Genomic DNA, 26,532 nt, shown 5'->3' with positions numbered 1-26,532 from the left:
TGGGTGGCAGCAGCTGGTCAATTTTTCTCTTCCTTTGTTTATGTGTATTTTTAATTTTTTCCTAGCATATAGAAAATGAATCATTACCCCATCGAAAGAGCTCTACCTTCTAATTCTATGACTTGTCTACTTCTTTTTTAGCTCTTCTGAGCTGTAGATAGATGATTTAAAGTAAAATTTGTCATTAATTTGAAGTCTGGTTTGGTTTGATTTTGTTTTACTAAATAATATAACCTTAATATCTTTGCCTGTCATTAAATACTATTCTATAATATCTGAATGACTGTAGAATAGCCCTTTGCACAGCTCCTCTATAATTTAGCCATTTTCCTATTGTTGGACATTTGAATTATTTCTAATTTTTAGAATAAATATTCCTAATGGACATTCCTGCATACATGATTTTTTCCTGAGGAGATACTTCTAGAAGTGTAATTGCTGGGTCAAAGGGTCTACAAAATATTAAGTTTTTAAATTCATATTACCAAATTACCCTCTGTTAGGGCTGTATTTAGGTGCTTTTTAATTGGCCAATATAAAAGTTTGAAGGGGTTATAGTAATTGTTTAGAAAGTGTGCACAGGGTCTATGTCTATGACAGTTGAAGGTTCCCTCCATGCTGCTGTGGTCACACCTAGAGAACTATGCCATGCAGTGCATGGTTGCAGTAATGGGCATAAGGGCTAAAGGAATTCACAGAAAGGGAGCAGTCTTATGGGTCTGGTTGAGTCTGGAGAAGTTTTGTGGAGAGATGAGGCTTGAGGAAGGTCTTGAAGGTGGGTAATGGACTGGTCCAGAGGTGGAGAAAGCCGCTGATATGAAGCAGGTGCCCTCCAGACCAGCCCTGGCAGGTGTGGGCACAGAGTGGTGGGACGGGAGAAGGTGGCATGTGTCTCCAAGTAATGCTGAACCAGGCTGGACTAGATGAGATGGGTCCTGGCAGACAAGGGGGCTCTGGAGCAAGGCAATGGTGTGATGAAAGGGACATGTCTGTGTCCTCATTTGACCCCGACATTTGATGATTCCTCAGAAATGGGAAGAAACTGGGGCTTTTCTACTTTTTATTATATTAGAAAAAAAAAAAAAAAACCTTGCCAATTTGCCAGTCTTGGAAGGATAATAAAAACAAAACTCTTCCTCTCTCAGCAGAATGGAATTAGACTGACCTTGTTACAGATTGTGCTGCTACCAATTAGAGAAAAGATACTCTGCTGAAACGTTCTCCACCTTCCAGCTGCTCTTCTTTAATCCATGTGGTTTAAATACCCCAAGGACCTTACCCTAAAGCAACCACCAAATATTGAAAAACAGAACAAACTGTGAGTTGGGACTGTAAAGAATGCCTTTTGTTTAGGAAAGGAGGGGACCAGGGAGGATTTTGAATGGGAACCCCTTTAAAGGTGAGGAAGAAAGAAGTTTAGGGCGCCTTTCTTTCTCCCCAGGGATTTCCAAGCAAAGCCTTGTAGACTCCAGGAATCCTGAGGACAGCACTAGTGTCTTGTTAAATCAGGTAGGGAACTCTAAATTAGAGATCGATGAAAGCAGGTGATCTTCCAGTTGGGAGAAGCCTGAACGAGCCAGGCTGTGCTCAAGGATATCCCCTCAAAGGCCCTGCCTGGAGAGGAGATGTTTTGCATGTGTGCTCAGAAGCAGATGTCCTGAGCCAGAGTGGACATAAAGTGATGGTTGGTGGGGCAGACCCTCACCTCCAAGAGCAGGTCCAATGAACCCTGAGATTCTCCATACACACTGCCAGTCTGCCGAGGGAAGCTGCTTCCCACTGTGGCAGGTCAGCGGTGACCACAACTCTTCTCTGGAGGAAGGACAAGGAGAAGGTACCATCCATGGGACAGCAGTGGGCAGCCGTACCCTCTCCTGCATGCAAAGGCACTGGGTGCTGTCGGAAGATTTTGACTCCATCTCCTTTACCCTGCATTGCTTGAACTACAGGACCACATCACTGAAATCAAGCATCGGACTTTAGGGGGTCAATAAATGGGATTTTAGATCTTTAACTTTTGGATGTGTTGTTTAAACTACTAAAAGAGCAATGAGGGGTAGAGGGATGGAGTCAGGCTGCCCAGTTGAGTTTGGGTAACTTGCTTTTCCTTTCCAAACCCATCTCCTCTCTGTAAAACAAGGCTAGAAATAGTGCACACCTCAGAGGATGCTGTGAGAAGTAAGTGAGACAATGCCCTTGACCGCCCAGCGGGGCCCAGCACACAGGGAACACGTGGTGCAAGTGGGAGCTCATTTGCATTCCAGAGTGAGAGGACGTTCAAGCTGGGACACGGCTTCCACTGCAGTCCAGGGGTCAAGTAAAAATGATAAGATGCTTCTCATTAAAAGACAAAAGTCTTGCTTTAGAAAAAGTCTTCACGTGGGGCAGAGTGTTCTTTCCAGACAAGCCATCTCTGAATCCAAGTATTAAGTGAGATTCAGAGACAGGACAGCCCATGCAGTCATCTGTAGGACTCTCGAGCCAGGTGAGTGTCTACCAGATGAAACCAGGCCCCAAAGAAATCTAGGGAGCTGGATCCTAGCACCTGTTTAGATTTAGTGCCCTGCTGCTCTGGCCCAGGTCTTTACTTCCCTGGTTTTCTCTGGCTCACCTGTGTGTACTTTTCTGGTAATTTTGGCTTGTGGGGGAAGACCAAGAACAAATGATAGGCAATGAGATGGAATTTATTTATTTATCTGCAGTTTCAGTCAGGGAAACCCTGCACTCCACCACACTCTACACAATAGGACTTAGAGACCTGTGCTTTAACTTGGCCTGGTTCAGGGTCTAATCACTGTACTCGAGGTGGCCAGCCTCCAACAAGAGAACGGTCACTGTGCCAAGAAGGCCAGACTCAGTTCATCACAGCAGGTGGTTGTGGGAGGAGGTCCAGGGCTATGACTTCAAGGGGATCTCTAAGATCCCTGGCCCATTTGCACATGGGCCACCAACAAAGATGAAGCATGGTCTTGGAGGCCATGGAGGCTCCTGGAAGGCTGGAGGCTGGCCATCTCTGCTTAGCTCCTGGGGCACAGGCTAAGCTTCAATGGCACTGGGTGGCAATCAGGTGGTGGGGCACACAGAGCTCCCTGCTGTGTAGCCTTTCCGTTTAGAACCAGGGAAAGGGCAAGGCATGCTTTCTGAGGATACCTCAAAGACCTCTGCTGCTCTCCAGTCAAGGCCTTCGCTTCCCAAGCATTTCCCAGGCCTCCTCACCTCTGCACTCTTAATGCCATCCTATTTTGCTAAAATATGCTAGTAAATGACACCCTGGTAAAGAAGAAATGGAGAATGCCATAGTCTAATAATTTGTCTCCTAAAATTCACACCCTTTTTGCTAGATGGCAGGAGTGAGAATGACCTTTGATGTGGATGGTTGGCAGAGACACCCAGTGAGAGACCCCTCCTCGCCCTCAGAGACCTCCCCATGGAGCTGCATCTCCCAGCAGAGGAAAGCCTGAGGTAATGTCCATGCTGCAAGCCCATCCGTATGTGGATTATCCCTCTCCATTTCCTCCACATCTCCAGAAATCTTAGCTTTACAATCATCAAAAGTATGATACCTAAATATTAAATTCTAATAATGTATTAGCATTATTTGTTCAACCCTAAAATGTGTCCTTGAATTGTACAGAACAGGTGTCCATTGCTATGCATTTATTGTATTTGGATTTTTATTTCATTAATTTTACTGAATAATATGTGCACATCGTCAAAAGCTAAAAATGTCCAAAAGAGTATACAATGAAGATGAGGTCCCTTTCCTCCCATCCCTGCCCCACTCCCCAGGCCTTTGCTTCCCCTGCACATGAAGCAACCATTGTTTTTAGTTTTTTCTGTGTTGTTCCAGAGATAGTCTACATGTATACCAGCATGTATGTATGTGTGTCTGTATGTTTGTATGTGTGTGTATACACTGTATCCTTTTCAAAGTACAAGAGGTGGCACATTGTTAACACTGCTTTGCATATTGATTTTTTTTCCATTCAACAGTATATCTTGAAGCTTGTTCAACATCACCACGTATAGACTGTGCCATAATTGAACCAGTCCCCTACTGATGGACAATTGTGTTGTTCCTAATTTTTTGAAACTATAAACAAACCGCAGAGAACATCCTCAAGCATACTTATTTGTATGCAACACACATATCCGTGGGTTAAATTCTAGTATTATAAAATGCAAAACTATAAAACTCCTAGAAGGTAACAGAGGACAAGACCTAGATGACCTTTGGTATGACAATGACTTTTTAGATACAATACCAAAGGCACAATCAATGCAAAAAAATTTTAATGCACTTCATTAAAATTAAAAAACTAGGCTGGGAGCGGTGGCTCGTGCCTGTAATCCCAGCACTTTGTGAGGCTGAGGTGGGTGGATCACCTGATATCAGGAGTTTGAAATCAACCTGGCTAACATGGCAAAACCCCATCTCTACTGAAAATACAAGAGTTAGGCGGCATTGTGGTACACACCTGTAATCCTTGCCACTCGGGAAACGGAGGCACTTGAATCGCTTGAACCTGGGAGGCAGAGGCTGCAGTGAGCCGAGATGGCGCCACTGCACTCTAGCCTGGGCAACAGAGAGAGACTCTATCTCAAAAATTAAATTAAATTAAATTAAATTAAATTAAAAATTTCAACTCTGCAAAAAGACATTTTCTTTCTTTCTTTCTTTTTTTTTTTTTTTTTTTTTTTGAGATGGAGTATCACCCTGTTGCCCAGGCTGGAGTGCAATGGTGCGATCTCGGCTCACTGCAACCTCCACTATCAGGGTTCAAGCAATTTTCTTGCCTCAGCCTCCTGAGTAACTGGGATTACAGGCACATGCTACCACACTTGCCTAATTTTTTGCATCTTTAGTAGAGATGAGATTTCACTACGTTGGTCAGGCTGGTCTCGAATTCCTGACCTCGTGATCTGCCCGCCTTGGCCTCTCAAAGTGCTGGGATTACAGGTGTGAGCCACTGTGCCTGGCCAAGACATTATCAAAAGAATGAAATAACAAGCTACTGATCTGGAGGAAATATTACATTTACAAAAGGCATACCTTATAAAGCACTTTTATCCAAAATACACAAAGAATTCTTAAAATTCAACATAAGGAAACAATCTAATTTTAAAATGGACCGAAGACCTTAACAGATACTTCACAAAAGAAGATATACAAATGGCAAATAAGCACATGAAAAGATGCTCCACATCATATGTCATTAGGGAAATGCAAATTAAAACAATGAAATACCACTATGTACCCATGAGAGTAGCCAAAATCCAGAACACTCATAACACCAAAGGCTGGTGGGGATGTGGAGCAAGGGGAACTCTCATTCATTATTGGCGGGAATGCAAAAGGATAGTACTTTGGAAGACAGTTTGTCAGCTTCTTACAAAACTAAACATAATTTTACTATACAATCTAGCAATTGTGCTCCTTGTTTTTACCCAGTGGAGTTGAAAACTTAGGTTCACACAAAAAACAGCACATGGGGCTAGGCACAGTGGCTCACACCTGTAATCCCAGCATTTTGGGAGGCCAAGGTAGACAGATAATGAGGTAAGGAGATCAAGACCATTCTGGCCAACATGGTGAAACCCTGTCTCTACTAAAAATACAAAAATTAGCCGGGCACGGCAACATGTGCCTGTAGTCCCAGCTACTTGGGAGGCTGAGGCAGGAGAATTGCTTGAACCTGGCAGGCGGAGGCTGCAGTGAGCCGACATCAGACCACTACACTCCAGCCTGGGCTTTAAATATAAAAATACAAAAATTAGCTGGGTGTGGTGGTGCACGCCTGTAGTCCCAGCTACATGGGAGGCTGACGCAGGAGAATCACTTGAACCTGGGAGGCGGAGGTTGCAGTGAGCCAAGATCGCACCACTGCACTCCAACCTGGTGACAGAGCGAGACTCCATCTCAAAAAAAAGACAGCACATGGATGTTTATAGCAGCTTCATTCATAATGGCCAAAACTTGGAAGCAGCTAAGGTGTCCTTCAGAAGGTGACTTGATAAATAAACCATAGTACATCCAGACAATGGAATATGACTCCACACTAAAAAGAAATGAGTTATCAAGCCATGAAAAGACATGGGAGAACGGAGGAACCTTAAATGTATATTACTAAGTGAAAGAAACCAATCTGAAAAGGCTACCTAGTGTAGAATCCCAAGCATATGACATGCTAGAAAAGGCAAAACTGTGCAGAAAGTAAAAGATCAGTGGTTGCCAGGGATTGGGGTTGGGTAAGAAAGGGAAGCGTAAAATGGCAGAGCACAGAGGCTTTTAAGGTCAATGAAATGATGCTGTATGGGGCTATAATGCTAGAGACAGGTCATTACATATTTGTTAAAACCCATAGAATATACACCACCAAGAGTGATCCCTAATGTAAACTACAGACTTTGGGTGAAAACAATGTGTCAGAGAAGGCTCATCAATTGTAATAAATGTACCACTGTGGTAGAGGTGGTTGATAATGGGCGAAACCATGCCTGTGTGGGGGCAGAGGCTATATGGGAACTCTTCATGACTCTGCTCAATTTTACTATAAATCTAAAACAACTCTAAAAAATAAAGTTTAGGCTGGGCACGGTGGCTCACGCCTGTAATCCCAGCATTTTGGGAGGCCAAGGCGGGAGGATCACGAGGCCAGGAGATCGAGACCATTCTGGCTAACACAGTGAAATCCCATCTCTGCTAAAAATACAAAAAAATTAGCCGGGCGTAGTGGCGGGCACCTGTAGTCCCAGCTACTCCGGAGGCTGAGGCAGGAGAATGGCGTGAACCCGGGAGGCAGAGCTTGCAGTGAGCCGAGATTGCGCCACTGCACTCCAGCCTGGGCGGCTAGGCGAGACTCTGTCTGAAAAAATAAAAATAAAAATAAATAAATAAATAAAGTTTATTTATTTATTTATTTATTTTTGAGATGGAGTCTCGCTCTGTCACCCAGGCTGGAATGCAGTGGTGCATCTCGGCTCACTGCAGCCTCCGCCTCCCGGGTTCAGCAATTCTCCTGCCTCAGCCTCCTAAGTAGCTGGGACTACAGGCACATGCCGCCATGCCCAGCTAATTTTTGTAGTTTTAGTAGAGATGGGGTTTCACCATGTTGGCCAGGATGGTCTTGATCTCCTGACCTCGTGATCCACCCGCCTCGGCCTCCCAAAGTGCTGGGATTACAGGCATGAGCCACTGCGCCTGGCAATAGTCTGTTTTAAATAAGTCCTAGTATTAGTTAGCATTGCTGGGTCAAAGGGCATGTGGATTTTAAATTTTGACTGGTAATGTTTTTGTCCACCTGAAAAGTGTCAGGGGGATGAAGGTTAAAGAATAACTAAGAGGCATGTTATTAAAATTGCACTAAAAAGTATGTTTTAAGCAACTTTATACTGTATTGAAAAAGTACAGAGCTGTTCACATATAAACTATTCTCTGAAAACTTCTAGTGCACAAAAACAATAGTAGCATTTATCAACCCCTTACTACCCAGAGTAGCACTCTGCTTGGTACATACAATCTCATCTTATTGTTAGAACACTCCATGAGGTGCAATCATCATCCCTAACTTCTGAGTGAGGGAAATAAAAGCACAGAGATGTTAAGTAACTCACCTAAGGCCACATAGCTAATATGTGGCAGGGCCAAGACTTGAACCCAGACTATGTGATTCCAGAGCCTCAAGCTCAACCACCATGCTGCCTGCCTTACAGTAATTCAGACGGAACACAGAAATCCTGATTTCTAGATGTATTCACATTAAGTTTTTTTTTTTCAGAAAACTACTGTACCATTAGCATAAAGCCAGAAATAAGCCTCAATAACACAAAATTATCGCTGCTTATTCTGTGCCACTGGATCTTGAATGTAATAAATAGGTTGAGCCTATCTTTTCTAGATTTTGGGTTCTTTCATTTAGGGCTGTGCTCCAGGTTCATCCTCCACCCATCTGCACCCTGCCCTGTGTCTCTGGGGGCTGGCATCTAAGGACAGTGTCACTGGCTCTGGTTTGGTTTGGCCAATGGTAGGAAGTGGAAGGAGGTGGAATGGCAGGAGTTGAGAAAGGTCAGGGTATTTATTTTACTGTTTCCCCCTCTTCTGGGCTGAAGTCTACAATAGCTAAGTCTTTACATCTGATTCTTGCTTCAGACCACTAACTCTCAGATACTGCTTATGTGATTTGCTCAAAGAGCAGCCTTTCCAACCTGAACCTCTGATTGCTTTGGGGGACTCTGTTTCCCCTACTACACTCTCCAAAATTCTAACTCTGCCGGCAGAAGTCACCTGTCTCTCCAGACGGAGTGTGTGTGCTTCCATCTTCTCAGAAACAGCCAATAGTTTTCTGCATGCTATGACAAGAGAAGGACTGTTTTTGGAAAGATTCTTTTGGTGGGGCCACTCCCTTCTTGAGATAGGGGATACTCCCACCTTCGCCTTCACTTTGTGCAGATATGCAATGATCCTGTGCAAAGCTATTACCTGGCCCTCTAATAAAAGTTTCTTTGGGTGTTACTCTCTTTAATCACTTTAATCAGATTATATTTCTTTTCTTTTCTTTTCTTTTTTCTTGAGACAAGGTCTCACTCTGTTGCCAAGGCTGGAGTGCAATGGTGCGATGAAGGCTCACTGCAGCCTTGACTCCTGCTAGGCTCAAGCAATCCTCCCACCTCAGCCTCCCAAGTAGCTGGGACCACAGGCATGCACCACCATACCAGGCTAATTTTTGCATTTTTTGTAGAGACAGAGTCTCATCATGTTGCCCAAGCCAGTCTCGAACTCAAGCAATCTGACTGCCTTGGCCTCCCAAAGTGCTGGGATTACAGGCATGAGCCATGGCACCTGTCCCGCAGATTACATTTTCAACGATAGATGCAGCAATATCTCCTATCCCAGGTGCTCTTCTACACTGTGACCTTGACGCTCCTCCCACTGAGAGGTGGGTTTTTTGCAGGCTCCCCCTGCCCCTACCCCCGCCACCTTGGGTCTGAGTGAGCTTGTGATTGTTTCTACCAGTAAAGTACACTAGAAGGAATGGGCTGTGAAGAAAGGGCCATGGAGCTTTGGCCTAGTCTTTCAGAATTCTGCCTTTCCAAACGCCCCCTATCAGGACCCTTCCTTTCAAAACTGAGCCTCCAGGCTGCGAGATGCCCACACTGTGTGGGATGCTGTGTACCACAGGTCCAGTGGAGCCAGCTGCCTACATATCAGCTCAGGCACCAGACAATGAGTGAAGAACCCATGCGGGAAGTGGATCCTCCAGTTCCACTACATACCATACTACATACGGCCCCCAGCTTATGATGGCTCAACTTAGGAGTTTTCAACTTTAAGATGGTATGAAAGCCATATGCATTCAACAGAAACTGTACTTTGAATTTTGATCTTTTCCCAGCCTAGCGACATGCCCTGTGATCCTCTCTCATGCTCCCAGCCAGCCACGCAATCACAAGGGTAAACAACCCATACCCGACCATGTACTGCGTTGCCAGTATTCCTTAGATACTGTGTTTCATGTTTTCACATCCCATCATGTCTGCGGAACACCCATCTGTGTCTAGGCTAACGTAAGTGTTCTGAACATGCTTAACGCAGGCTAGGCTAAGCTATGGTGTTTGGCAGGTTAGGAGAATTAAGTGCATTTTCTACTTAGCAATATTTTAAACTTATGATAGGTTTCTGGGGATGAAATTCCATTGTAAGTCAACAAGTGTCTGTATTCCAGCCTCTCACGGTTCATATCTTCTCAGCTGAGGCCCCAGGCATCATAGAACAGAGAAGAACCATCCTTACTGTGCCATTCCTAGTACTTGGCCCTTGGAACCTGTGAGCATAATACATGGCTGTAGTTTTATACCACTAAGTTTGGGGTAGCTTGTTATGTGGTCACAGTAATAGGGACACGAGCACACTTTATACCTAATGCTGGGTGCTCATGTTCCTGTCACTGTGACTGTATAACAGTACATGGTGACTGATTCATTTAGAAATTGATTCTAATCAGCAGCTGGCTGATTTATTTAGAAACACATAATTCCCAAGGCCCAAACTGTTTTTATTTTTATTTTACTTTAAGTTCCAGGATACAAGTGCAGAATGTATAGGTTTGTTACATAGGTATACATGTGCCATGGTGGTCTGCTGCACCTATCAACCCATCATCTAGGTTTTAAGTCCCACATGCATTGGCTATTTGTCCTAATGCTATCTCCCCTTGCTCCCCACCGCCTAGCAGGCCCTGGTGTGTGTTGTTCCCCTCCCTGTGTCCATGTGTTTTCATTGCTCAACTCCTTCTTATAAGTGAGAACATGCAGTGTTTGGTTTTCCATTCCTGTGTTAGTTTGCTGTGGATGATGGCTTCCAGCTTCATCCATGTCCTGCAAAAACAGATCTCATTCCTTTTATGGCTGCATAGTATTCCACAGTGTATATGTGACACATTTTCTTTATCCAGTCTATCATTGATGGGCATTTGGGTTGGTTCCAAGTCTTTGCTATTGTAAATAGTGCTGCAGTAAACATACGTGTGAATGTGTCTTTAGAGTAAAATGATTTATATTCCTTTGGGTATTATACAGAGTAATGGGATTGCTGGGTCAAATGGTATTTCTGGTTCTAGATCCTTGAGGAATCACCACACTGTATTCCACAGTGGTTGAACTATTTACATTCCCACCAACAGTGTAAAAGTGTTCCTATTTCTCCACAGCCTCACCAGCATCTATTGTTTCCTGACTTTTTAATAATCACCAGTCTGACTGGTGTGAGATGGTATCTCCTTGTGGTTTTGATTTGCATTTCTCTAATGATCAGTGATGTTGAGCTTTTCTCATATGTTTGTTGGCTGCATAAATGTCTTCTTTTGAGAAGTATCTGTTCATATCCTTTGCCCACTTTTGAATGACTTATTTTTTCTTGTAAATTTGTTTAAGTTCCTTGTAGATTCTGGATATTAGACCTCTGTCAGATGGGTAGATTGCAAAATTTTTCTCCCATTCTATAGGCTGCCTGTTCACTCTGATGATAGTTTATTTTGCTGTCCAAGGCCCAAACTTAAACAACATCCTCCTCTCCACCTTTATTTCAGAAGGAGGTGAGATCAAAGAAGTTCAGATTTTTCTCCAATCATCCATTCAGTGTTTTGAGAACAAGCATGAGTATTTAAAATCAAAAGAATACTATAAACCTCAATTCATAATGCTAAAATTCTGGTGCTACTTTTATAATGTGGGGTTGCAAGTTTTCTTTCCGTTGCTACAGTTCCCTCTAATCTTGCAGCCATCTGTCCCTGCCCTGATGAAAGTATTATAGAATACCCTTTTGTCCTTGACCCTGCTTGGAATACACACGTTAGCTTGAACCACATGAAATTGCCATTTTGTAGGTCATAAATGGTTAAGTATCAGTAATTGTATGTGGTTCAACCTAATAGTAACTTCCAACTCCATATATATATATACACACACACACACATACACACACACATATATATACACACACACATATATATATATACACAAATTATATAAATCTCATTGAATTATACTCTTAGCTCTCAATCTAACTGGTACTTGCTTCCTGCCTTCCGCTTCTGTCTCCACCCCATCTACGCTGGATTTTTCTATATCATATCATCTTGTCCTTTCTTCCACAGAACTTAATTATGAGTGTGTTTATTATTTAATGTCTAATACTCTTAACTAGACTTACATAAACTTTACAAGAGCTGCATATCCCTGTATTCCAGCCCCTGGGACAGACCTGGCACATCATAGACACTCAATAAATGTAATCTGAATTAATGTATATATAATGTGGCTCTCTTCATCTGCAGACAATGTTTTTTTCTGTTGCCAGAGTGTCCTGTACACAGTGTGGTCCTTGCCATTGTATCTGGATTGGAATTTAAGCTATTAGAACAATGAATGGTTCTAATCCTATAGAGAATACTCAAGATACCATGTAACTCTTCCTTTCCTGTCTTTCCAGCTCTTAGGATACTTCATAAGTCACAGTTTAGTGGGGATTCACACACTCATCCATTTAATCTTTTTTGTATTCATCTATCCATGTATCCATTCATCTATGTATTTGAATGCTGAGCACTCACAGCGTAGCCTTTTCAACGTGCCTGGAACCATGTCTTACCCATGAGAGGGGACACCAAACTCAATAAGCCTTGGTTCCATCCCCAGTGAGCTCATGTAAGCAGAAATCGAAACAGAGCCGGTAAGTGCTATTACAACAACTCGTAAAAAGTATCATTGGAACACAGTGAGGGACATGACTAATTACTGGCAGGAGAAGTAAAGAAGGCTTCACAGGCCATTTTGTGAAGAGACGAAGACTGAGCGGTTGTGTCCGCGTTGCCGACCTCGACCAGCAGTCGGTTTCTCCACGCAGAATCCGGGAGTAGGAGACTCAGAATCGAATCTCTTCTCCCTCCCCCCTCCTGTTTTCAGCTTTGTGAGAAACCTTATCATCAAACACAATGGCCAGCAACGTTACCAACAAGACAGATCCTCGCTCCATGAACTCCCGTGTGTTCATTGGGAATCTCAACACTCTTGTGGTCAAGAAATCTGATGTGGAGGCAATCTTTTCGAAGTACGGCAAAATTGTGGGCTGCTCTGTTCATAAGGGCTTTGCCTTCGTTCAATATGTTAATGAGAGAAATGCCCGGGCTGCTGTAGCAGGAGAGGATGGCAGAATGATTGCTGGCCAGGTTTTAGATATTAACCTGGCTGCAGAGCCAAAAGTGAACCGAGGAAAAGCAGGTGTGAAACGATCTGCAGCGGAGATGTACGGCTCCTCTTTTGACTTGGACTATGACTTTCAACGGGACTATTATGATAGGATGTACAGTTACCCAGCACGTGTACCTCCTCCTCCTCCTATTGCTCGCGCTGTAGTGCCCTCGAAACGCCAGCGTGTATCAGGAAACACCTCACGAAGGGGCAAAAGTGGCTTCAATTCTAAGAGTGGACAGCGGGGATCTTCCAAGTCTGGAAAGTTGAAAGGAGATGACCTTCAGGCCATTAAGAAGGAGTTGACCCAGATAAAACAAAAAGTGGATTCTCTCCTGGAAAACCTGGAAAAAATTGAAAAGGAACAGAGCAAACAAGCAGTAGAGATGAAGAACGATAAGTCAGAAGAGGAGCAGAGCAGCAGCTCCGTGAAGAAAGATGAGACTAATGTGAAGATGGAGTCTGAGGGGGGTGCAGATGACTCTGCTGAGGAGGGGGACCTACTGGATGATGATGATAATGAAGATCGGGGGGATGACCAGCTGGAGTTGATCAAGGATGATGAAAAAGAGGCTGAGGAAGGAGAGGATGACAGAGACAGCGCCAATGGCGAGGATGACTCTTAAGCACATAGTGGGGTTTAGAAATCTTATCCCATTATTTCTTTACCTAGGCGCTTGTCTAAGATCAAATTTTTCACCAGATCCTCTCCCCTAGTATCTTCAGCACATGCTCACTGTTCTCCCCATCCTTGTCCTTCCCATGTTCATTAATTCATATTGCCCCGCGCCTAGTCCCATTTTCACTTCCTTTGACGCTCCTAGTAGTTTTGTTAAGTCTTACCCTGTAATTTTTGCTTTTAATTTTGATACCTCTTTATGACTTAACAATAAAAAGGATGTATGGTTTTTATCAACTGTCTCCAAAATAATCTCTTGTTATGCAGGGAGTACAGTTCTATTCATTCATACATAAGTTCAGTAGTTGCTTCCCTAACTGCAAAGGCAATCTCATTTAGTTGAGTAGCTCCTGAAAGCAGCTTTGAGTTAGAAGTATGTGTGTTACACCCCCACATTAGTGTGCTGTGTGGGGCAGTTCAACACAAATGTAACAATGTATTTTTGTGAATGAGAGTTGGCATGTCAAATGCATCCTCTAGAAAAATAATTAGTGTTATAGTCTTAAGATTTGTTTTCTAAAGTTGATACTGTGGGTTATTTTTGTGAACAGCCTGATGTTTGGGACCTTTTTTCCTCAAAATAAACAAGTCCTTATTAAACCAGGAATTTGGAGAAAAAAAAAAAAAAAAAAAAAAAAAAAAAAAAAGAAGGCTTCACAGAGGTAGTATTCACTGGACCTTGAAAAGTAGGAGTTCACTGGGTTGGAGGCAGAAGATATACAGGCAAAAGGAAAGCCTAAAAAATTAGAATAAACCCAATAGTCTTAGATGTGACCAAAATAAATCAGGGAGTAGATGAGTGTTTGTTAACCCTTTATTCTGAATGTAGCCTCAGACCACAGAGGGCTCTCTCCTTATTTCCTAAATATAGAACATGTTGTGCATTTGTTACCCATATTCATGCACAACTAATTCCATTTTCATAAACTTTATTGATTCTACCATGCTCTTTACAGCCACTGATTTTATATACTCTTCCCATCAACTTTAAGTTTATCATTTCACTTTGTACATATTGTAGTAATTGGATTGCGTGCCTTAATGGCGTGGTAAGTTTTTGCACACTTTGCTAGTGACACTGCTGACTTAACACAGTTTGTCTCACTTACTTTACTGCATTGTTCTCATTAATTCTTCTACAGCCAACTAAGCTATTTCTCCTGGGAATTGCCTGGGAGACAGAAAGTCTTATTTCTGTCCTACTTTGCTATTCCTATAGATGAGTAGAATTTCAAATTGTTCTTACTTTCCAGTAAATACAAATCAGGGGTTGTTTCAGTTATCTATTGCTGCATAACAAACAACCTGAAAACACAGTAGTCTAAAATAACAGCAGGCATTTGCTATATTTCACAATTCTGTGGGTTGACTGTGCTCAACTAGGTGCTTCTTCTGCTTCATGTTGGTGTTGGCTGGGTCTATAGTTTTGGAGGCTTCACTGGGCTGGAATGTCGAAACCGGATCACTGACATGGCTGGCAGTGGTCACTGGCTATCGGCTATAAGCTCGGTGCTGTTGACCAGACCACCTTAGGAGGACCCCTCCATGCAGCCTCTCATAGCACGGTGTCTGGATTCTAAGAGGGAACACTGCCAGCACATAAAAGCAGAGACTGCAGATCTCTCAAGGCTTAGCCTCAGAAGTTATGCAGTGTGACTTCTGCTACTTTTCATTGGATGAAACAAGTCACAGGGCCAGCCCAGATTCAAAGTGAAAGAGTACAGACTCTGCCTCTCCATGAGAGTAGTGGTAGAGAATTTGCAGCCATCTTTAATTCATTACCGGCAGATCAATTCCCTTCTGAGGACATAGTGTACCACAAAGGGTATCTCTGACATTGCCCGATTGTTCTGCAAATGTACTAGTGCATTACATTTCTTAGAAAATCACCTAAAGGCTCGGCCCTTCTCCCACTTTTAATGTATCTTACTATTATGGAAAGTAATTAGGTTCAGGAACTGTGCATTTCTTTGTACTTCTAGCTCACTGCTATTGATGACCATTAGTAAATAAAAGCATTTCATTTTTTAATTTCTCTTTTGTCTTTATTGCATTCTTGGTTGAAATAATACCTCTATATCCTATATGAACTAATCAAAAAGAGCTCTAATCAATGCAGGAGAGCATATGTAAATAGTCTCTCTTGAGAACAAAAGTGTAAACATAAGCACAATTTGCTAATTATTCTGATCTCATGTTGAGATGAACTCTTAGTCATGACATTTATCCAAGACAATATTTTTCTAAACAAACCTGGTATTTCCTTTAAATTCATTTACTCCTTCCTTCCTTCCTTCCTTCCTTCCTTCCTTCCTTCCTTCCTTCCTTCCTTCCTTCCTCCCTCCCTCCCTCCCTCCCTTCCTTCCTTCCTTCCTTCCTTCCTTTCCCTTTCCTTCCTTTCCTTCCTGTCCTCCCTCCCTCCCTCCCTTTTGAATGCTTTGACTTGCATCGCCCACTTTGGCACTGTTGATAGAAAGACGAATGAAACAGAGACCGTGCCTTCAATGACCTCACAATCTGAGGAACTAAAATGTGTACAACTTTATATACAGCATGCTAGATAATGATGAGGGCAATGATGGTATAAAGCAAGGGGTGAGGAAACACAGGAAAAAGGGAGTCAATTCTGCCCAGGAGCATCAGGGAAGGCTTTGCAGAGCATATGGGAGAGTGACCCATGCCAGCAGAAGGGCAGCAGAGGACTGGGCAGCACAGGGTGAGGCTACATTGAGAACAGCATTGATTGCTGCACTTTGGCCAACTTCTTATAAGTGGTGATGAGAGGGCAAAGGCTCTTGGTGGGTTTTGTTTTTGTTTTTGTTTTTTGAGACAAGGTCTCGTTCTGTCACCCAGGCTGTATGTAGTGCAGTGGTGTCATCATAGTTCACTGCAGCCTCAAACTGCTGGACTCAAGTGATCCTCCCACCTCAGCTTCCCAAGTAGCTGGGACCACAGGTATGTGCCACCATGCCTGGCTAGTTTTTTCAATTTTTTTATAGAGATGGGGGTCTCACTATGTTGTCTAGACTGGTCTCAAACTCCTGCTCTCACGGGATTGTCCCGCCTTGACCTCCCAAAGTACGGGTTTACAGGCATGAGCCACTGCACCCAGCTGGCAAAGACTTTTAATAAATGCCTCCAGGTTGGTCCCACTCTGTTAGGGCCTATCTGGACACTAGGCCCTCCAGTTTACCTCTTTGTACCCAGCTGCTTCTCCTGCCCATGGAATCATGATGTGATTGGACTTCCTTCTCAGGCTTCCCATCCCTCTTGGATCTCATCATTGTGCTCCTGCGTCGTGGGGCTCCCCCAGCGTGTCCCATCAGAGATGTTCCCTCTGCCACTCTGCCCTCCCCCAGCATCCCCATCTCCTGGTAAGCCCTGATCCTTTGCCTTGTTGGGGTAGGAGGTTAGAGAGCCAGAGCCTGCGCAAGCAAGGTCACTGAAATGGTCTCAAAGAAAACAGAAAATGTGAAGACTTCTTGTTGTCGCCCCACCTTTATGCTTCCCACTCTCTGAGGTCCTGCTCCCTGGAGAAACCCTCCAGCCCTTCAAGGATGGCACCTCTGTGACCTGGTCCCTGATCTGTCGGGGTCGTTGCAATTTCCTCTTAACCCTGACAGCATTTAAGCCTTTTAAGGAAAGGATCACGGTCTGCACTTGTGTCAGAGTTGTCATTTTTCAGCTTGTCTTGTCCCATTTCCTGCCCACTCACTCTATCCATGTTTTTTGAGGGCAAGATGCATCTTGAATGCTTTTAAAACACTTCAAATAAACAGGACATGGGCACTGTAGTAAATGCAAATAAGCAAAAAGAAGGAAAGAAAAATGATCAATGATGCCACCACTGTTAACATTTTGGTATGTCTTTTGTCCTTTATTTTGATATGCCTTTTTTTCTTTGTATATTTATATATGTAATTTTTAAAAGCCCCATTACATGTGCTGTTGAGCCTTGTATGTAGTAGGCCCCCAGGAAATGTTTGTTAGATGAATAGTGAGTAAATGAGTGAAAAGTGATCTACTGAATGATTCTTTGGAAATCTTCCCAGGAGATAACTCATCCCGAGAAATAATGTGCGACTGACTCCTAAGAGGAGAACGGCTCCAGAATCTTATCTAAATGTGTAGCAAATGAAGATAATTTTGAAACTTAATTCACCAACTCATCCATTTACTTGTTGAGTACCTACCAGGTGTTGGGCTTCTATGCTGGTCATTAGGTGCAGTAATAGCGGAAGCTCTGGTGACTGATTCAGCATTTTGGAAGAGTGTAAAGACGAGTTTGTGAGAGAATTTCAGCACTGTTATGTGGGGAGGGGGGTTCCCAGCTGTTAACATTCATCCTCATGTCTGTCTGGTGGTTATAGCCTTGGAGTGGAACTGTGTCTATCAGGGGCTCTTAGCTCAGTCACTTGGCCCTGCCAACCATCCAACCTACTTTTCTTTAATTCCTGGGGCCTCCCAGGAGACTTTCCCTCTGAAGATAGAATGCACAGAATGTCAGCTGACTCTCCTGATTCTCTGGGCAGAGTGTGTTCGTATATAGCCAGCCTGGCTTACTAGTCAGTCTCTGGGGAGTTTAACAAGGATGGGGGCCCCCTGAATCCTGGCACCTCTTTGAAAACTAACAAAGCTGAAGACCAGATTCTGTGGGCAGATCAGGGCAGTCAGAGCCAAGGATCTGGGTGGGTCACCGTTTCTCAGCCTGCCAAACCCTCCCAGTCCCCTACGATACAATGTTAGGGCCTGAATGACATGGCTGCTGAAACTCTTGGCCCCAGAAACAGAAATCAGAATTAAAATTTCAAAGCCCTATATAATCTGTAAAGGTGCATGTAAACAGTATTATTGCCATCATTATGAGTACCAGAATTCTGCAAGTGCTTGGCGGTAAGGAGCCTGTGTGTTTTTAATTTCCTCTAAGACACTTAGAATAGCCATTTGGTCGCCAATATGTTCTCAATAGCTGCTGCTGAATAGCAATAATATGTGGTTTATGCAATATCCACGCTTATACCTTCAAATAAACATTTTTTCCCAAGCATTGGGACCCATGGACAACTTTGAATGGTGCACCAAAGTTCCAGAGTTCTTTATTGATCTTTTCTTTCCATTTTGGGATTTTAACAAAACGGTTGTTGGATATTAAAATCCACACAACACGAGAGCATAGGAGCATCATTAAAGATGAGAAATTATTGGAACAATGAGATACCTGACACCAGTCAGGGTGGCTATAATAAAAAGATGGATAACAACAATTTCCACATGGAGATGTGGAAAAATCAGAACCCGCATACACTAGTGATGAAAATGTAAAGCAGTGCAGCCACTTTGGAAAATAGTTCCGCAGTTCCTCAAAATGTTAAGAATAGATTTATCATATGACCCAGCAATTCCTCTTCTAGATCTATAACAGAGAGAATTGAAAGCAAGTGTACAGAAACTTGTACATAAATGTTTGTGGCATCATTATTGATACAGCTCAAAGGTGGGAACAACCCAAATGTCCATGGATGGAGAAATGGGTAAATAAAATGTGGTACGTACATACAATGGAAGGTTATTCCATCAGAAAGAGGAGTAGATGCTGATAATGCCGCACCACGATGGACCTTGAAAACACAGCGTGGTGTGAAAGAAACAAGTCACAGAAGAATATATATGGTATGATTTTGTTGATATTAAATGTTCAGAGACAGAAATAGTGGTTTCCTGGAACTGCAAGGGCATGTACATGTGTGTGCGTGCGTGCTTGTTGTGTGTGTGTGTGTGTGTGTGTAGGGGGAATGGGCATATAGAAAGAGAAAGGAGGGTGACTACTAAGGGGTTTGGGGTTGGAGGACAAAAATGTTCTAAAATTGCGGTGATTGCACAACTCTGTAAATACACTAAAAAATATCAAGCCAGGTGCAGTGGCTCACACCTGTAATCCCAGCACTTTCAGAGGCCAAGGTGGGAGAGCCCTTGAGTTCAGGAGTTCAAGACCAGCCTGGGCAACATAGCGAGACTTTGTCTTTACTAAAAATAAAACATTTAGCCAGGTGTTGGGGTGTGTGTCTGTGGTCCCAGCTACTCCCTGGGGGATGGTGGGGGGGGGTGGGGGTAAGGTAAGAGGATTGTAAGAGGATTGCTTGAATCCAGGAGGTTTTTAAAAAGCAGTTGTTTTTTAAAAAGATGATCAAGCAGATAATTTTAGAAGCAGCTCAACTTTTGTTAATGTTCATTTATCTTCTAGTTTGATCATCCTTTCATAATGAGCTCCACAACTGCAAAACTGAAGCTGTGACACCCACTACACTTGTCTCCCTGGACTCTGGAAGGGGCTGCAAGTGAGGTTTGCATCTGACTCTTAGCCTGCCTTCCGTTCCCAGAATCCTTAGTGGGCCGTTTGCCTATTCTGCAGCCTTCGCCTTCGTCCCTTAGGCTCTATAAATCACACTTTCCATTCTGACCTCTCATTTTAAAGTGATCTGAGATATTTTGTATAAAGGATGAGGCAGCACATAAAAATAACTAGTATTGTACCAATTTGTCTCATCTGGTAGTCTGTGATACATATTTGTCAAGTTCTAGCAAATGTGAGAAGCCACAGAAAATTGCCTTTTGTCCAAATACAGGAGCTAGATTTTTTTCTTTTGTTATTGATCAGTGAGGTAGGTGCAATGATATTTTATTTCATAGTTTTCCTGCAGTAGCAACACCCACCCAGCCTGCTGCAACTGCCTGGCCAACTAAATGAGCCAGTCATTCTACAGGAACATCAGCCATGGAAAAGTCGAGCTTGCTGGATTCATGGGCCAGGCAGCTCCATTTCCCCAAACTGCAAATGCAACTTGAACTATACGACTTACTAAGGGAGCACTTTGTTACAGACAAGTTCGAAGACTCTGTTTGACAGTTGAAGTCAGACCGTTTTGATTTTTACATAAAGATAGTTAAACATTGTCTTGACAGGTTTATTCTAATTTGGTAAAGGCAATAATTTTATGGGATGGTAACTGTTTCCTTGCAGTCATGATTCCTGCTGTTACTCTTGCATTTTCTTCTAATTGGCAGATTGATGGGTTCCCAAGAATTTGCTTAAAAACCATTTGCAGAGGAAGAGAGACAAATCAGAGGGTCGTGCTTTCTCTCCTGAAAGACCACTTCTAGTAGTGTGGGCAAGGGGTCTATTTTTACTCACAATTTACAAATTATTTTTGGCACATTAATAGACTTTTGCCTATTTAAATTTAATTTGTATGAAGGCAATAAATGTGCTTAGTTTAAAAGTCAAATAATACTACAGGACTTATGAAGAAAAACAGCAATCCTTTCCCGACTCAACCCCCTCCTCCAATTCCTGTTTCCCAAAGGAAATTCCTTTCATCTCTTTAGCCGTTCCTCCTGCTATGTACCTTCATATTTCTAAATAACAATATTATACTGTTTTCTCTTTTTCACTTATAGATATCACCCACTGACGTCCTGCTATGAAAGATCAGAATTGAGCTTTCTTATATTCCTCTGCCCCGTCATCCTTGAAACATTTTTCCCGCTCTTCTGTGGAAAATCCTCTGGCTTTTGTTTATTTTTATTGTGGTTGTTGTTAATCTCATGTCTTTCTCTTTCTTGACAACAGTCTTGGTTTGGTGGAGTGCGTCTTCTAGTGACTTCTCAAAAAGTGATATGTGGAAGGTACATTTTGAGACTTTGTCTTAACCCCCTCATCCTCGATTGAAAGCTTAGCTGAGTATAAGATCCTGGTGTGGAAATTATTTTCCCTTAGGATCTCAAAGGCATTTTTCCATTATCTTCTAACATTATTATTATTATTATTTTGAGGCAGGGTCTCACCCTGTCATTCAGGCTAGAGTGCAGTGGCATGATCACAGCTCACTGCAGCCTATATCTCCTGGGCTCAAGCAATCTTCCCACCTCAGCCTCCCAAGTAGCTGGGATGACAGGCATGTGCTACTACACCCAGCTAATTTTTTTTATTTTTACTTTTGTAGAGATGGGGTCCGATTATGCTGTCTAGGTTGGTCTGAAACTCCTGGGCTGAAGTGATCTTCCCGCCTTGGCCTGCAAAAGTGTTTGGATTGCAGGCATGAGCCACCATGCCCGGCCTGTCTTCTAATTTCTGGTATTGCTATTGAGAAGTCTGATCCCATATTTATTTTACCTGTGACCTGTTCTCTCTCTCCCTGTCAGAGCTCTCAGGATCTTTTCTTTATCCTCAGAACTCTGAAATATCATTATGAAATGCTTTGTTATGAGTCATTTTCATTAAGTATGCTGGGCTTTTCAGCCCATTCAATCTGAAATACTACATCCTTCAGGGAAATTTTTTGTATAATTTTTTGATAATTCCTTCGTCCATTTTATCTGTCCTGTCTTTCAGAAATTAGACCTTCTGAATTGATTCTCCAATTTTCTCTTCTCAATTTCTTTGACTATTTATTCTATTTACTGTGAGAGTTACTCAATTACCTTCTAATTCATTTATTACATTTAAAATTTCTGTCATCATGGGTTTAATTTCCAAGAGCTTTGTCTTGTTTGCTGGATCTTCCTTCTTTCTAGTATCTGATTTTGCTTACTCTCTGAGGATATCAATTACTATTCTGGAAGCTTCCCCCTGCTCCTTGCATTGTTTCTGTGTCCTCTACAAAGCCTGCATCATGGGATAGCTAACTCAATGTGCAGCTTGAGCCCAAGAAACAGAAGGAAATCACGATTGAAACCTGCTTCTTTTTGCCCCTGAAGACACTGCTCCATAGTGAATCTCTTTGTAAAACATTTGACTTCTCCTTCCTTTCAGTGCTGTTGCTTTTTCCTTAATCAAGTGTCTTAATCAGATTTTAATCAAAATTGGTATTGGTCAGGACTCTGTGGAGAAACACACACACACACACACACACACACACACACACACACTATTGGTTCTCTCTCTCTCTCCATGTATATATGAAACTTGGAAACCACCTATTTGTCATTCTTGTTATGTATACGCACATGGAGAGAGTGAGAGAGATTATAAGGAACTGGCTAATGAAGGCTGGCAAGTCCCAAACCTGCAGAGTAAACCAGCAGGCTAGAGACCCAGAGAAAAGCTGATGTCGCACTTTAAGTCCAGCTATCATTTGGTGGATTTTCTTCTCTTCTAGGTCTGAACTTAAAAAGAAAAGAAAAACAAACAGAAACTCTCTGAAACTGTCCTTATTCTCACAGCTTCTAATATCACCCCTGTGGGAATCCATAGTGCCTCAACGTGATTTCTAAATCGTTCTGTACACAAGACCTGGTTCTGCCTCAACTACCACCTACAGGACAGTTCCCCTTGAAGATTTTGGTGCTTCAAATGTAACACTTTCACACCAATCTAATATCAAACCGATTTCCCACAATATGAACTTCTCGCTCTAGCAGTCACTCTTCTCGCAGTCTCTCAGGTTGAGACTCAGAAACCACATGTTCATCATTCTCACCTTGTCCCAATCCAGCCATTAGCACCCAGCTGATGCTCCCTGGGGACTGTTCTCCTATTCCCTCCCCATTCGCTGTTACCCTCTCGACGTGGGACGTGCTTGGTCATGTTCTGTGCTCCAGGGACTGTAGTGAGGCCCAGCACTGTGAAAGGTATAAGACATGGTCACTGTTCAAGGAACTCACGATCTACAACCTGGAAGCACATGACATGGCTAGCTTGTAAGTCACCTCAAGTTTGGGGTGTGTCTGGGCATTGTTTAGATGCCTATTGTTGCAGGTTGGGCTACCCAGGAAGCAGGCTCTGAGGCATAGATGAATTTGCAGGAGTTTTGTAGGGGGTGCTCTTGGGATGACACCTGAGGTAAGGGAGGGGAGGGAAGCAAGGTCGACCGGGCAGGGGGAGGAGTCTAGCTGCGGTGTGGTCTCAATGGCAACCTTGGTAGATGCTAAGGAGAGTTCTAAAGCAGAACTTTTCAGAGTTGTCCCAGTTGGGGAATAGGGGCCAGGATGTTATACCTCCAAGGACCAGTCATTGGATGCAGCAGGCCACCCCAGGAAAGGGGGTGACCTCCCCATTGGGCGAGGCAATCTCTGAGGGCTTCTTGCCAGCAGCAGTCCCTGCAGCTGTAGAGTGGCCCTTCATCCCTTAAGGGGCATGTGGGTGATGCAGGCCTGTGGCACCCACCAGACCTGTGGATGCTGGTATAGTCTCGACACCTCAGCATAGAGAACAAATAAGGGTTGAGTAAGTAAGCAATTCAGGAAGACTCAGGTAATCTTTTGGTAATCTCAGGTAATGCATTCTGTTTATTACATACCTATTCCCACTCCATCAGAATGGGTTAGGGATTGAATTAAAAAATGGTACGATCACAGGCCCTGCCTGAAAGAAAGAAGCTTATAGTCCGACAGGGGCTACCAAAAGGTAAGCAAACAGGACAACATAATGAGAATCAGAAAACAGAGGGTTATGGAGTAAAAACACATTTTCAAAGAAGTCTTAGGACATGACAAAATGCTAAATAAAAAAAAGAGGACACTGACTGTGTAAGCACTCATTTTCCAGCACACACTTTTGTTATACTGGTGCCAAAAAATCCCTTGTAATTTGATTTTTAAAGTAAGCAATTTTTTAAGTTGCCAGTCACCTAGAAACAATAAATGCACTGAACTTTTTATCAGTCAAAGTTCCTTCCCCCTGTCTTCTTACAGCATTTTTTTCTTTTCTGAGTATGAAAGTTTTACAAATATATACATGGAAAAATTACTGGAAAGAAATTCATCAGAATGTTAACAGTGCTTATAACCCCCACGTTGTCAATTTACATGTATTTTTTCCCTTTAAGTTTTTTTTTTTATTTCCCATATTTTCTACAAGTATGAGTGACTTTTATAATCAAGCGAAATATGCTTTTTAAATATAGGGTGAAAGTGCTGTGACAAAACTGTGTGAACACAGAAGATGAAAACGCAGAGCAGCAGGTGAGGGAGAGCTTCCTGGACGAGGTGTCACCTGCACCAAGCATTCAAGGTGAGCTGGGGCTGGGTGAGGAAAGGATGGTGTACATGGTGCTGCACTTGAAGGGCACAGGCAGAAAGAACAAAACGTGCCATGAGTGTGAAGAAGCCCTAGAGTGTGAAGAAGCATGTTGGGTGAAAGGCTGAGAAACAGGGAGCCCTTGAGAGGGAAGAGATGAGGCTAGAAGGGCAAGAAAGGGCAGAGGATGAAGGGCCCCGAGGGATTAGGGATGCCGATCTGGAAGCCCACGCCAGACACTTGCACTCAACCTCTTCCAGCTTAAAAGGCTTCATGACTGAACAGGGTATTGATTAATGGATGCTGTTTTGTGGAACTAATTTAGAAGTAAAAACTGATTTAGAGTGAAAAGCTTCATGCTTGACATGAAGTTTCTCAGCCTAAGCAAGGTGACCTGACTCAGGCAGAGAAAGTGGTCTGTCAATGCGAGAGATGATATAGACATGACTACACACACACACACACACACACACAATGTACACACACAACACCCCACACCCTTAAGACTCTGGAATCTATATTTAAGGAAAAAAAGAAGAAGAAAAGAACCAGCTCAGGTTCACTTTGCATACTTTAAAAGTAATAACCAAGATTTGCAGGTAGCCCTTATCCAGGGATCTGAACTCTGCAGGTCATTAACAATGTTAACTGTTAGCAGCCTGGGAATCCATTAAAAACACATGTCAGGGGCTGTGGTCATCTAATGCTGCAGGAATGCATTTGGCTGAGCACTTAACTCGCCTTTGCAGAACTCAGCACCTCTCTGTCGTCCTGTGTGCCAGCTGGGCTGGGTTCGCTGGAGACGCCCTTAGGGCTGTTTTATCTGGGGACACCCACACTATTAGCACCCACACTCGTTTCCTGTTCCTGCCTCAATTTTGTCTGTGTCTGGGAAGAACTAGTGGGCACTGCAGGCCACTGGGTTTTTTCCTAGCCCAGTCCCTCCTTCCCTATCCCTGTGGCACTCACTGCCTACTTGGACTCTTACTTCATCCAATCAGGATCTGTAATCCACTTCCACTTGCAACCTTGCTCCCCTCCTACTTGCTTGCACCTGGCCACCTGGGCGATCTCTGAAGCAGAGATGAAGGAGTCCTTTACTGGCTCCAAACCTGAATGACCCCCAGTTACCTGTGGCAGAGTCCGACTTCCCTACCATTTTTTACATGCACCTCCTACATCTAAGGTCCTTCATGGTCTGGCCAGATCTTACCTCTGCAGACCCGTCACCTACCATCCCCCTTGGACTCCCCCCATGCCAGCTGGCCAGGAGCACCCTGTCCACAGAGGACAGACATTGCCGGTTCCCCCCGAGGACACTGCTCACACTTAGCTATTAAGTTGGTGCAAAAGTCATGACAGTTTTGGTCATTTTTTTTAAAAAAAATTGCAGAAACCAAATCACTTTTGCACCAACCTTTTCCAACCTTTTTTTTTTTTTTGCCTTCTTCTCTGCCAGGATGTGGTGGAAAGGATAGGCTTCAGAATCAGACCGGCCTGGGTTTTAATCCTGTATTAGCATCACTAAACATGTGATCTAGAACAAGGTATTTAATCTCCCTACACTTCCTCATTTGTAAAGCAAGGATCTTATTCTCTCCCTCAGAAGGCTGTTGTGAGGATTATATCCGATGTTTACGTAACACAATGTACAGGGGGACATATCCTGTTGTCTTAGGTTTTGACTGAATTTCCAAATGGAGATATAGGGGGAAAGGAACTCTGTATTTGAAAGAGTGGAACAAGAAACGTCCCTCTGGATTCACAAAGGGATTCAGCAAGCATGACCCTAGCAGACTTTGCAAGAGGAGGCTAGAGCTTCACTGCACTTCATAAGGCTTACATATTAAGTTTACCAGGTAGCCCCATGGAGGCCCTACTTCACTGGAGGGGAGAAGGCAGAAACCTCCCTCATAATATATGGCAAAGCCTTTTCTAAAATACCTTCCTGCAACCCGCCCCCCATATATATAAAATATTTATTTATTTATTTATTTATTTATTTATTTAATTTATTAGAGACAAGCTCTTGCTCTGTCACTTAGGCTGGATTGCAGTGGTGAGATCATAGCTCACTGCAGCCTCAAACTCCCGG

The 26,532-nt window shown here is 43.2% G+C and overlaps 1 pseudogene across 1 annotated transcript; it reads left to right on the top strand.

Annotated features, from left to right (window-relative positions):
- Window positions 1-12,326: 12,326 nt before the first annotated feature.
- LOC115898268 lies at window positions 12,327-13,660 on the top strand (annotated as a pseudogene). Its single transcript, XR_004057975.1, has one exon. The product of XR_004057975.1 is annotated as a heterogeneous nuclear ribonucleoprotein C pseudogene (transcript).
- Window positions 13,661-26,532: the final 12,872 nt, after the last annotated feature.

The sequence above is a fragment of the Rhinopithecus roxellana genome, chromosome 6, assembly GCF_007565055.1.
Source record: "Rhinopithecus roxellana isolate Shanxi Qingling chromosome 6, ASM756505v1, whole genome shotgun sequence".
NCBI lineage: Eukaryota > Metazoa > Chordata > Mammalia > Primates > Cercopithecidae > Rhinopithecus > Rhinopithecus roxellana.
The sequence above is the reverse complement of the archived record's forward strand: the minus strand, read 5'-3'. Positions and strand labels throughout refer to the sequence as shown.